Genomic DNA, 13239 nt, shown 5'->3' with positions numbered 1-13239 from the left:
TGTAGTGGTACTGTGATGTGGTCTAAAGCCATGCTGAGATTTAGCCAGTAAATTGTTCTAAGTTAGGAAGTACAGAAGTTGTTTGTGGGTGCAATTTTCCATGATTTTTGCCAGTGGTGACAAGATGGCTATGGGTCTATAGTTAGATAATTCAGTAGAGCTACCACCTTTATGGAGAGGTATGACACAAGATATTTTCCAGATAGAGGGGACTTTGGCTTCAGATATGGACCAATTAATTAGAATGGAAATGGGAATGCTATAGAATCTGTGGCTTTTTTTAAATATTCAGCAGGGGAAGGTCAGCGGCTAGGGTGGTAGGTTTTAGTTTTTTGATTAGAGTATGAATGTAAGATGTAGAGACAGGTTGGAAACTGAAGGAGGACTGGGTACTGAGACTGGTATCCTGAGTGTTAGTGGAGTTCAAGGGTAGCTGGTTAGTTAGGGCCTGGATAGTTTCCGTAAAGAAACTATTAAAGGTGTTAGCAACATCCTCTGGCAGTTTATCAGTAGAGGCTGAGGGAGGTGGAGTGGTGGTTTGTCCTGGGTGCAGCAGTTTGTTTATGCCTGCCCAGAATTTTTGAGAAGTATTTTGGTTTCCTTGCTGGAGATTAAAGTAATAGTTTTTTTATCCAGTAAGATGGATCTTTTAGTCTCATTTCTTATTTGCCGAAATTTAATTTGATGTATAAGAGTTTTTGTGGCACGATAGGTAGCCCATCCCTTGTTCCTGATTATAATTTTTGATTTGGTTTCTTTAGATAGCCATGGGGCAACTTTAGTATTAATCCTAGTGGAGCAAGCAGGTGCATGAGAATCAAGGATGGGGAGGAATTTATTGTTAGGCAATCGCTTCATCAACAGCAGGTGTTTTAGGGCAGACCAGGTGCATGATTTAAGTTTATCCTGAAATTCTTTGAGGTTAAAGTTTTTATTATTTCTTATGGTTCTATAGGTGGGCTGATGGGAGTTATAGATTTTGTGTTTACAAATGAAGGTGAGAAAGTGATCACTGAGGTCGTCAGGGATGGTCCCCAATGTATACATTTGGGGGTGGCTATTGATTTGTATCCAGTCTAGTATACTTTCTTTTTGGTTACATTTACCTAATCTGGTGGGAGTGGATATGACCTGTGTGAACCCATACAGGTTTACATGGGTGGTAGGAGATTATGAGGAGCAGGTGGTTCAGTCAATGTTAAAATCTCAGAGTACCATGGTTTCTTGTGGATAGTTATCAGATAACCAATGGAGGGTATCCTCTAGTGTGTTAGTATTAGTCCCTTGTTTTTGTTAATTTGGAACTTGGTGGAAAGTATTTCAGCTTTATCGATCTGGGGTGGTTGATTGGGGTCTAAGGTTTAGTGTGGATTTGAAGAGTACAGCTACACCCCCTTCCTTGTTATATGGTCATGTCTAAGTATATTATACCCAGGTGGTAATATTTCATTATCCGAGGTTGCCGGTTTTAGTCAGGTTTCAGTTAAGCACAGAATATCAGGGGACTGAACTTGTAGGAGGGCATGTAGGTTATATACCTCATTATTTATGTTCCTAATATTTAGGTGGCAAACAAGGAGGGAGTTGGGGGACCTTATTGTAGATGGTGATTTGGTAGGGTTGTTTTCGTAAGAGGTTATGCTACCTGTGGTAGAAGGGCCAGGGTTTGGTGAATATCTCTGTCCATAGTGAGGTTATTGCATAGGTTTATGATTAGCTTAAGGAATTTGTATATAAGTCTTTGGTAATGTGTAGATTTTGAGCTGATGCATTTAGGTTGGATAAGTTGATGTATTATTGTGGATATGTAGTTGGGTATGGAGTTCCTATTAGGTGGGCTGTCATATTTGACATAACTGGGGAAGTTTGACATTTTGGGTAGTGAAAACCAAGGTAAGGCTGATAAATGGAGAGAAGGTATGGAACTGACATAAGGGGTAACAGAGAGAGTGGAGACATTGTTTTGTATGGTGACATAGTTGGTGACTAGGTAATATATTAAGTATAGTGCCCTCAATATTATATGGATGGATTAGGACAGAGTGCTGGGGAGAGGGATGATGGGCCGGGTTAGAATAAACAGTACAGTACTGATCAGAACTGATAGGAAATGGGGAGGAAATTATAGGCAGTGGAGGTGGGTGTAAGGGGTGGATGCCAAAGAGGGCTGAGATCTTGATTGGGTCTTATAGGAGGGGTGTGGTATTGTGGCTATAAAGCTAGCAGTTGTGGGGGTGGGTGGTAATTGGGGGCAGGGAGGGTTGCAGAATGAGCCCGAGCACAGCAAGGGTGAGCGGAGCAGGGCTTTACCATACTCAAGGATCTTGGAACATGCAGTTATATGCTTGGAGTTTATTTTATAGATAAGGCTTTTTATGTGAAATAGACTATTTTTATTTGTAAAATTGAACAGTTTCAGGTGAAACTTTTTCAAGTTAGGTGAATGCAGTACACTTACTTTTAGCTTCCAATTTTTGTTAGAATTTAGTGAATACTTTCTTATTTATTTCCAATTTCTGGTAGAGGGGAGTACTTTAGTTTGTCCAAACTGGTTTAGTTTTAGTGGTTGATTAGATAAAATGGGATAAATGAGCTATCTAAATGTGCTATAGACCCAGGCAAGCAACTGTGGTATTCACAAAGAGAATTAGAAGGTATTAACCTTGGCAGGATGCTTAGTTCGAGGGGCAGCTGTTTTGCAGGACTGCTGTTGGAGGGGTTGGTTCCTGGTGGGTAAAAATAATTAGATAGGTATGAGTGACTAGTTTAGTAAAAAGCAGTTACCATAATTTATAGCAGTCCCAGTGCCCCAATGTTTAGATTAAAACATTAATTCAAGCAACATTCATTCCTAGCCAGATAACCTTGTTAGACATTAAGCATGCTGTTATGCAAACAAATGAAAAAAAACGTTAAACAGTTAGTCACTAGCTCTATAGAGCTCATCTGTTTGCTCAGCCAAACATGCTAGTCATACAGTCCTTTCGCCATTGCTATACAGCTTAATCGGCGATTTCTAACAAGCAAAAGCAATGAACAGCAGTAAAATATGTGCTTATAGCCTTAGTTCCTTAAATAGAAGCTGGTAAGCATGCCATAGCACATTCTGCAGTTACGCTGGGCAGATTAAATTAAAATAACTGTAGCTAGCTGCTTTTAAGCAGTCTGTGATGTTTTAACACATTCAGACCGGGCAGATAGCCTTAGTTCCTTAGTTAGACACTTTTAAGCAAACCTAAACACATTCTGCAGTTGCACTAGCCAGATTATATTAAAATAACAGTAGCTAGCTGCTTTTAAGCAGTCCGTGATACTTTACCACAGTCAGACTGGGCAGAATCAAATGCAGTAAAGGCTTTTTAGACAAAAACAGTGATAGTTACTTTAAACACTTGTTGCAGTAAACACAATAATAGCATTAACAGTAGTTACATACCACAAGGGAGAGGTGCCACTGACTGGGTCTAGAAGCAGTAGTAATCTGAAAAATGGTGGTTTCCTAGGTTCCTTTCTAACCTCTCATACCTTTCAGTGCAGGGGGAGGGATCCGAGGTATGATAGGATTACCATACTCAAGGATCTTGGAACCTGCAGTTATATGCTTGGAGTTTATTTTATAGGTAAGGCCTTTTTATGTGAAATGGATTTTTTTATTTGTAAAATTGAACAGTTTCAGGTGAACCTTTTTCAAGTTAGGGGCATGCAGTACACTTATTTTTGGCTTCCAATTTTTGTTAGCATTTAGTGAATACTTTCTTATTTCCTTCCAATTTCTGGTAGAGGGGAGTACTTTAGTTTATCCAACCTGGCTTAGTTTTAGGTTTGGTTAGGTAAACTGGGATAAATGGGTTATCTAAATGTGCTATAGACCCAGGCAAGCAACTGTGGTATTTACAGAGAGAATTAGGATGTATTAACCTTGGCAGGATGTTTAGTTCGAGGGTCAGCTCAAGGCAGATATGCTGTATTTAAATTCAGCTTTTTTGCGTCCTTTTGTTTAGCAGGACTGCTGTTGGAGGGGGTGGTTCCTTTGCAGGACGTTTAGTTGGAGTGGCAGCTCAAGGCTGATATGCTGTATTTAAATTCAGCTTTTTAGTGTCCTGTTTTGCAGGACTGCTGTTGGAAGGGGTGGTTCCTTGGCAGGACATTTAGTTTGAGGGGCAGCTCAAGGCAGATATGCTGTATTTAAATTCAGCTTTTTAGCGTCCTTCTGTTTTGCAGGACTGCTGTTGGAGGGGGTGGTTCCACAAGGGAGAGGGCCACCTACTGAGTCTATAAGCACTAGTAATTTAATTTGTTGAGTGTGTGACAAGACTAAACTGCAGTAATTTGCTTATTACTTTTGTATCAAAGTGCTTGCTACACTTTCATGGGTGCCAAATGACCTCACAATGTTCTAAACCGGCCAATGTTTGAATAACATTTCCATAACTATCTTTTCTATTTAATATTTGTTCCTTTTCTGCTGGATGCTGGATGCCATTGCTATATAGCATAGATGTTGCATGCAGGCATTGGACAGTGGTTAAATGCTCATCTCTACTGTTATCAGCGCTTCCTAACATATATGTGGCCTCCTTCTGTAGGATACCAAGTGACATGTTTGCAAAGGAAAAGCTTCATTGCTGCATAACGCACCACTGTAGTGCATAAAGAGCTCTGATTATTCTCCAAAAACTGGAAAAAGACAAACTTGTTAAGTACCATTCTGAAGGTGTTTATCTAGCATTTGTAAAGCAGCCTTGTGCACTGTTATAATTAGTTCTCATGCTAGAAATTATTAGGGGACAGTATCAGTCAACAAAGAATAGCAGTAGAAGACAAAACAACTTTTAAAAGCTCTTAGACCTTCACTCTGTCACACCTATTATATAAACGTGTTGCTAAACAAAGTGTCTAACAGCTTTTAAAGCTGTTCTTCATGAAAGATTGTTTCTGCTTGCTATTTGTATGTCAGCATTATGTTTTTACAGATTTCAAAGGCTTTGAAACCTTTTGTAATTGGTAGTACATGAAGCAGATAAAGCTCCACGCACTACAAAGAATTATGATGCGGTCTCAGTGAACATGACCCTTATTATGTGTTCTCAACACTGAGGTGAATTTCTTGGTACCCATGCACCAAAAGCATAATATGCTGTTTATGATCAGAGGCCTGATTACAAACATATGTGCTATATGTTAGTCAATATTCCCATTCCATACTAAAGCAGTTATCTTATATTATTACAGTACGATGACATAATTGGCTGCTGAGGTTTTGTCAATTTGACTACCACTTGAGTTGCGGTGTAGCAATAATAATCAATAAGTCAAAACCATTTCACATATGTAGTCTGATTCTATTTATTAAAGATATAAATATAGATTCAGATATAAATATACACACATAAACATATACATATGCATTACAATGAGCTAAAGTAGTGTGTTCTACATATAGCAAACACAAAGATCCTTGAGGCAAAAAACAGCAGTTTATGTCAGTGACTTGCAAATGCCTTAAATATACAGTATATATGTATGTATGTATGTATATATATGTGTGTGTGTGTGTGTGTGTGTGTGTGTGTGTGTGTGTGTGTGTGTGTGTGTGTGTGCGTGTGTGCGTGTGTGTGCGTGTGTATGCCTCCCTGCACCCCTCCCCTCCCCTTACTTAAATATACCAACTCCGAGATCGCACTACATTGTGTAAAAGGGAAATCTTCCCATTCTGCATTGCACTGTACGGAGATCTCCATTCAGTCCGATCGAACATTTACAAGTTCGAACATATGGTCTCGGCCATATGGGGTTCGAACTTGTTATATGTTCGATCTAGACAGATATATAAACAAGGAAATATATTTAAGACAAACATATGCATGACTTTGTGCATAACAACATGAATAAAACATAATCACACACACATATCTATATATTTCTATCTATTATATGAGCCAAGTTTATATAGATACATCATTATTAATGTAGGTCACAGTGTACAAAGCTGGCTTTTCAACATGCACAGTGTACAAAAGCCAATTTTGCATGTATGTATAACAGTTGTAGTCATCACAATATTGTAAGACAACTGCTTAAGAGAGAAAATGTTCACAGTTCACACCTTTTAAAGACTGCTATGTGTGGTACAGCAGGCGATATTCTTGACTTTACTGCAGAACTGTGTATGTATGAGGGTCCAAATCCAGGTCTCAGCAGTGACAATAAAGTAATACATGTAGAAATGAATTGTGTGGTGATGCATTATTTTATATTCACTATGATCAGTGTTACTAATGAGGGTCATGTTACTCATGATCAGTACTATATGATAGCCATTGCATTTGTGTAGTGATAGTGGGTCTCTTTATCTGCAGGTAAGAACACTGATGTATGCCATGTAATATTATAACTTGTTAATGGCAGGAAATTAGCTGTATGCCTTGATAAGGTTTATGGCAATCAAATGTTGGTGCTGTGAGCCTGTATTACTACTGCACAGGTTAAAACAGCACTGTCCAAGGCCAAGAATACAGCTTCTATGAGACCTGACAATATCCCTGGTTGTGTGCTACATGAAGTACAGAGTGAACTGGCACCTCACCTGTTTGCCAATGTTCAGTCATAGCCTCACCTCAGGCATTGTCCCTAACAAATGGCGCACTGCTACAGTCATCCATCTCCACAAAGGAGGAGTGACTACAGACGCTGGGAACTATCGCCCCATTATCCTGATGAGTCTGATATGCAAAGCTATGGAACGCATCATCATGGACCTAATAAACAAGGATATAGGGAATCTCCAAACTCTGGATCCCGCACAGTTTGGTTTTGTGAAGGGTAGATCATGCCTGCTTAACTTGGTCAACTTCTTTAAGTCAGCCACCAGAGCTGTGGATGAAGGCAAGGTGGTTCATACAGCCTACCTTGATCTGGCCAAGGCCTTTGACACCATTCACAACTGAGGAATCATAAAAAAACTCATTAAGCTAGGCATCAACCCCTGTATCACTAGATGGGTTGCAAACTGGCTCACAGGTATAATCTGCAGTGTGAAAGTAGCTGACTCCAAGTCAGACTGCCGACCAGTCACGAGTGGAGTCCCACAGTGTTCGATCCTGGGTCTTCTCTTGTTTGGTATCTACTTCTCTGAAATCAGGGCCAACATGAAGATGCTCTAGCTGGCAAAGTTTGCAGACAATTGCAAGTTGGGAGCTATTATTAACTCTCCAAGTGATGTTGACATCCTACAGAAAGGCCTCACTGAGACCAACGACTGGTGTCAGAACCATGGCCCTAAGCTTAATACCAAAAAATGTGTTGTCATCCCCTTTGCAAAAAAAAAACAGTTCCCATAAATTACCACATCAATGGTAGTCCACTGAACAAAGAAGGTGTTATAAGAGATCTAGGAACACAGGCTGATAGCAACCTCTCTTTTGACCACCACATTGCCACTGTGGTCAGAAAGTCCTTCTATGTGGCACATCTCATTACTAAGGGTTTTGCAACAAAGAAGAAAGAGGACATTGTCTCCCTCTACTCTTCCCTCATTAGGCCAATCATTGAGTACAATGCCCTATTTGGCATGTACCTCACTAAACACCTGGAACAATAGGAGAGGCCACAAAATTACCTCACAAAGAGGATTTGAGGCCTTAAACTTTTGTCCTATATGGACAGACTAAAAAAACTCCCAACTATTCTTTGTCTCATATCGCCTACTTAGAGGCGATCTCTGCTTGACTTAAAAAGCCATGTCTGACCTAACTCTGTTAGAAATGCTACATCTAAAGAAATCCCAATCCCTGCACACCACATGCTCCAGAGACCTCAACCTCATTACCACAATCAACAGAACATGCTGGGGGGACAGGTTCATAACCCAGACACTTCCCATGCTATGGAATAGACTTCCCATACATATCAAGCAGAGCACCTCACTGGCCCTCTTCAAGAGAAATACTAATGAGTAGATGGGAAATAGAAAATTCACCCTAGGGATCACTCCAGTGGCTTTACTCGACAGAGACACTGGGAACTAAGGTTGGGTGGCACAATGCCAGGGTAATCCTATGGGCTAGGCTTGTAAAGTCTCCAGGGCCATTAGCCTAGTACACACCTATGAACCTATGTTAATTTGGAAGTGGGTATACACATTAAATGTGTGACCAATCTTGTAATGTTTTAAGAAGTTTAAGTTTGTTATGGATGACATCAGTTTTCTTTGCATGTGCTAACCAGCGCTTTGTTTTGTCTGGTAATAGCGGAGATAAATGTTGCCTGTAATGACACAATGATGCTGGATGGATGCATTACTTGGATGAACACAACAGAGATAAGAGTGAGGTAGGGAGAACAGCAGTTCTTCTAATGTGAAACATATTGTAAAAGCAGATGAAAAATAGAGGCTCATCATTTTCAAATTCAGCTGATTTTTATAGTGTATGCTAATGATTAAGTTTGTCTTCCCATTATGCAATAGTACTTATTGAAGTGATTACCTTCTGTAGGTTCTTCACACTGCCATATCAGTCATAATGACACATTCTTTATTTTGTACAACTGCTCATATGTCACTAACATTGTATTGTGGGTCTATATCACATAGTCAAAGTCCTATAACTTCAAACACGTAATGTTCTAACCATTATGTTCAAAGTTACAAAACTTCGATTATGGATAAAAAAAAAAAAAAAAATGGAAAACAAAATAAACTGTTTGAAGCTGGGGGAAAGCCTCCCTGCACCCCCCACACCCCAGCTACTTAAATATACCAACTCTGAGATTGCACCCCATTGAACAAAATGGAAACCTCCGCTTATGGAGATTTCCATTAAACGCTCGAACTTTTACAAATTCGAACTTATGGTCTCGACCATATGAGTTTCAGAACTGTAAAAGTTTGACTACATGATAGGAACCCTTGTATTGCAGCTCATATGTACATGCATTTCTTGCGTGCACAAATAAATGATGACCACATCACATTTGGCAATGCATACAGATTGCAAGGCTTTTGTGTCTTATATATTTATTGTTGTAGTTTGTTTGTGTGGTTCCTTTTTGATGCTTGATAATAAATACAGAGTAGTAGTGTTATAGTGTTCACACTGTGTTTGGTTAGTTCATCAGCATTTTACTGCATATGTGTATTCTTCTTCTTTTGGCTGCTGCCGTTAGGGGTCGCCACAGCAGATCATCTGTTTCCATTTCTTCCTGTCCTCTGCATCTTGCTCTGTCACACCAACCACCTGCATGTCCTCTCTCACCACATCCATAAGCCTTATCTTAGGCCTTCTTCTTTTCCTGTTACCTGGCAGTTTCATCCTTAGCATCTTTTTCCCAATATACTCTGCATCTCTCCTCAGCACATGTCCAAACCAACGTAATCTTGCCTCTCTGACTTTGTCTCCAAATGTTCCAACCTGGCCTGACCCTCTAATATATTTATTCCTAATCCTGTCCACCCTCGTCACACCCAGTGCAAATTGTAACACTTTTAACTCTGCCATGTCCAGCTCTGACTCCTGCCTTTTTGTCAATGCTACTATCTCCAACCCATACAACATAGCTGGTCTCACTACCCTCTTGTAGACCTTCCCTTTCACTCTTACTGGTACTCGTCTGTCACAAATCAGTCCTGACACTCTTCTCCACCCACTCCATCCTGCATGTACTCTCTTCTTCACCTCTCTTCCACACTCACCATTACTCTGAACTGTTAATCCCAAGTATTTAAACCCATCCACCTTCACCACCTCTACACCCTGCATCCTCACCATTCCTCTATCCTCCATCTCATTCACACACATGAAGGTCTGTCTTAGTCCTGCTGACCTTCATTCATCTTTTCTCTAGAGCATATCTCCACCTCTCCAGGGTCTCCTCCACCTGTTCTCTACTCTCACTACAAATCACAATGTCATCTGCAAGCATCATAGTCCACGAGGACTCCTGTTTGATCTCATCTGTCAATCTGTCCATCACCATTGCAAATAAGAAAGGACTCTGAGCTGATCCTTGATGTAATCCCACCTCCACCTTAAACGCATCTGTCACTCCCACCACAGACCTCACTGCTGTCACACTACCCTCGTACATATCCTGTACCACCCTTACATACTTCTATGACACTCCCAACTTCCTCATACTGTACCACAACTCCTCTCTAGGCATCCAGTCATATGCTTTCTCTAAGTCCACAAAGACACAATGCAACTCCTTCTGACCTTATCTGTACTTCTCCATCAACACTCTCAGAGCAAACATTGCCTCTGTAGTGCTCTTTCCTGGCATGAAATCATACTGCTGATCACTAATCATCACTTCCCTTCTTAACCTAGCTTCTACTACTCTTTCCCATAACTTCATGCTATGACTGATCAATTTAATCTCTCTGTAGTTACTACAGCTCTGCACATCACCCTTATTCTTAAAAATCAGTACCAAAACACTTTTTCTCCATTCCTCAGGCATCCTCTCACTTTCCAAGATTTCATTAAACAATCTAGTTAAAAACTCCACTGCCATTTCATCTAAACACCTCCATGCTTCCACAGGTATGTCATCTGGACCAACAGCCTTTCCATTCAACAGCCTTTCCATTCTTCATCCTCTTCATAGCTATCCTTACTTCCTCCTTGCTAATCCACTGCACTTCATGATTCACTATCCGCACATCATCCAACCTTCTCTCCCTCTCATTCTCTTCATTCATCAGCCCCTCAGAGTACTCTTTCCATCTGCTCAACACACTCTCCTCCTTGTGAGTACGTTTCCCTCTTTATCCTTTATCACCCTTACCTGCTGCACATCTTTACTAGCTCGGTCCCTCTGTCTAGCTAATTGTTACAGGTCCTTTTCTCCCTCCTTAGTGTCCATCCTTTCATACAACTCTTCATATACCTTATCCTTAGCCTTCACCACATCTCTCTTTGCCATGCACCCAATCTCCTTATACTCCTGTCTACATTCTTCATTTCTCTGACAATCCCACTTCTTTTTTGCCAGCCTCTTCCTCTGTATACTCTCTTGTACTTCCTCATTCCACCACCTTGTCTCCTTGTCGTCTTTCCTCTGTCCAGATGTCATACTAAGCACCTTTCTAGCTGTCTCCCTTACTAGCTCTGCTGTAGTTACCCAGCTATTTGGTAACTCTTCACTGCCACCCAATGCCTGTTTTAACTCTTCCCTGAACTCCAACTCACAATTACCCTTTTTCAATTTCCACCATTGTTTCTTGGCGCTGCCCTCACACTTCTCCTCCTCTTCTTGATTACCAATGTCATCCTACAAACCACCATCCTATGCTGCCTACCTACACTTTCCCTGCCACCACTTTACAGTCTCTAATTTTCTTCACACTGACCCTTCTACATCAGATATAACCCACCTGTGTTTATCTCCCTCCACTCTTGTATGTCACCCTATGCTCTCCCTCTTGTTAAAATACGTATTCACCACAGCCATGACAATCCTTTTCACAAAATCCACTACCATATGACCCTCTGCATTCCTTTGCTTAACACCATACCTAACCATCACTTCCTCATCCCCTCTGTTCCCTTCACCAACATGCCCATTGAAATCTGCTCCAATCATTACTCTCTCTCACCCTTGGGTACAGTCATCACGACTTCATCCAACTCACTCCAAAGTTTTTCTTTTTCATCCATCGCACACCCAACTTGTGAAGCATCGGCACTAACAACATTCATCATTATGCCATCAATTTTCGGCTTCATAAACATCACTCTATCTGACACTATTTTCACCTCCAAAACACTCAGCATACTGTTCCTTCAGGATAACCCCTATGCCCTTTCTCCTCCCATCCACACCATGATAAAACTATTTGAATCCACCTCTGATACACCTAGCCTTGCTCCCCTTCCATCTGGTCTCTTGCACACACAATATACCAACCTTCCTTCTGTCCATCATATCATCTAGCTCTCTCCCTGTACCAGTCATACCACCAACATTCAAAGTTCTGAACCTCACTACCACAGTCCTAGCCTTCACCTGGCTTTGGGCACGCCTTTACCCACTTCTCCTCCTTTGGCCAACAGTAGTCCAATTTCCGCCATCACCCTGTTGGCCAACAGTACTGATGGTGGTCCTTGTTAACCCGGGCCTCAACTGGCTTGGTATGTATATCTGTACTGTTGTCCGCATGTATGATTTAGCAAAATTTTATGCCGGATGCCCTTCCTGATACAACCCTCCCCATTTATCTGGGCTTGGGACCAGCACAAAGAAATGCACTGGCTTGTGCATCCCCAGTGGCTAGGTTTTACTGCATACGTGTATACAAATGTTATAGAGGCAATCTATTACTCCATGCTAAATTTTGTATTCATTTTTCTGGCATGGCAAATCTTGTGACTGTCAATTTTTACCTTGCCAAATTGGAGGCAGTTGATACTGTTATGTCACAGTTTGTTCTTTAACATATTAAGTGTCAAGGAGCCACACTTTTCTTGTGTAGCTTCAAGGGCTTTTGGTAGGGTGAAGGGAGGGTGAGTAGCTCAGAGAAGTTACTTCACTGGTGGGGTATAGGTGCATTGTTACAGTTAATGCGCAGTAAGTGAATATCTATGAAAGATGCATTTGTCTACATTGCATTCTTTTGATTAACCTTTGGACAGAAAATATGTATATATATATTAAAATGTGTCAGTTTACACAGATCTTACAAACAGCTGACACATTCATGCATACTCTGACCCAGTCATAGTACTGCTGGTTCATAAGTTCATAGGTAAGTACTAGGCTATCTGCCCAAGGGCATTTATAAGCCTAGCCAGAGTGTGTTGGCTTTCACCACCCCATTAGATTAGTTCCCTGTGCCTCTGACCAGCAGAGCCATTAGTTCCCTGCCCCTCTGTTCAGCAGAGGGACTACAGTGATCCCCAGGGTAAATTTTCTGTTTCCAATCCACCCATCAAGGTTTCTCTTGAACAGTGCTAGTGAGGTGCTCTGCCTGATGTATATTGGAATCTTGTTTCAAAGCATGGGGAGTCTCTGGGTGAGGAATCTATCCCTCCAGCACGTCCTATTTATTGTTGTGGTAAGGTTGATATCCCCAGAGCATGTGGCTCTCAGGGATTTGTTTTTTTTTTTTTTTAGGTTGAGGATATACATCAATTCTGGGTTGGACATGGCCTTGTATGTCAAGCAGAGATCACCTCTGAGTAAGCGGTATGCAACCGAGTACAGCTGGAGTTTCTTTAGTCAGGCTGCATAGGTCAT

This window comes from Protopterus annectens, chromosome 6.part0 (genome assembly GCF_019279795.1).
Source record: "Protopterus annectens isolate FY-2018-M chromosome 6.part0, PAN1.0, whole genome shotgun sequence".
NCBI classification, from domain to species: Eukaryota; Metazoa; Chordata; order Ceratodontiformes; family Protopteridae; genus Protopterus; species Protopterus annectens.
The sequence above is the reverse complement of the archived record's forward strand: the minus strand, read 5'-3'. Positions refer to the sequence as shown.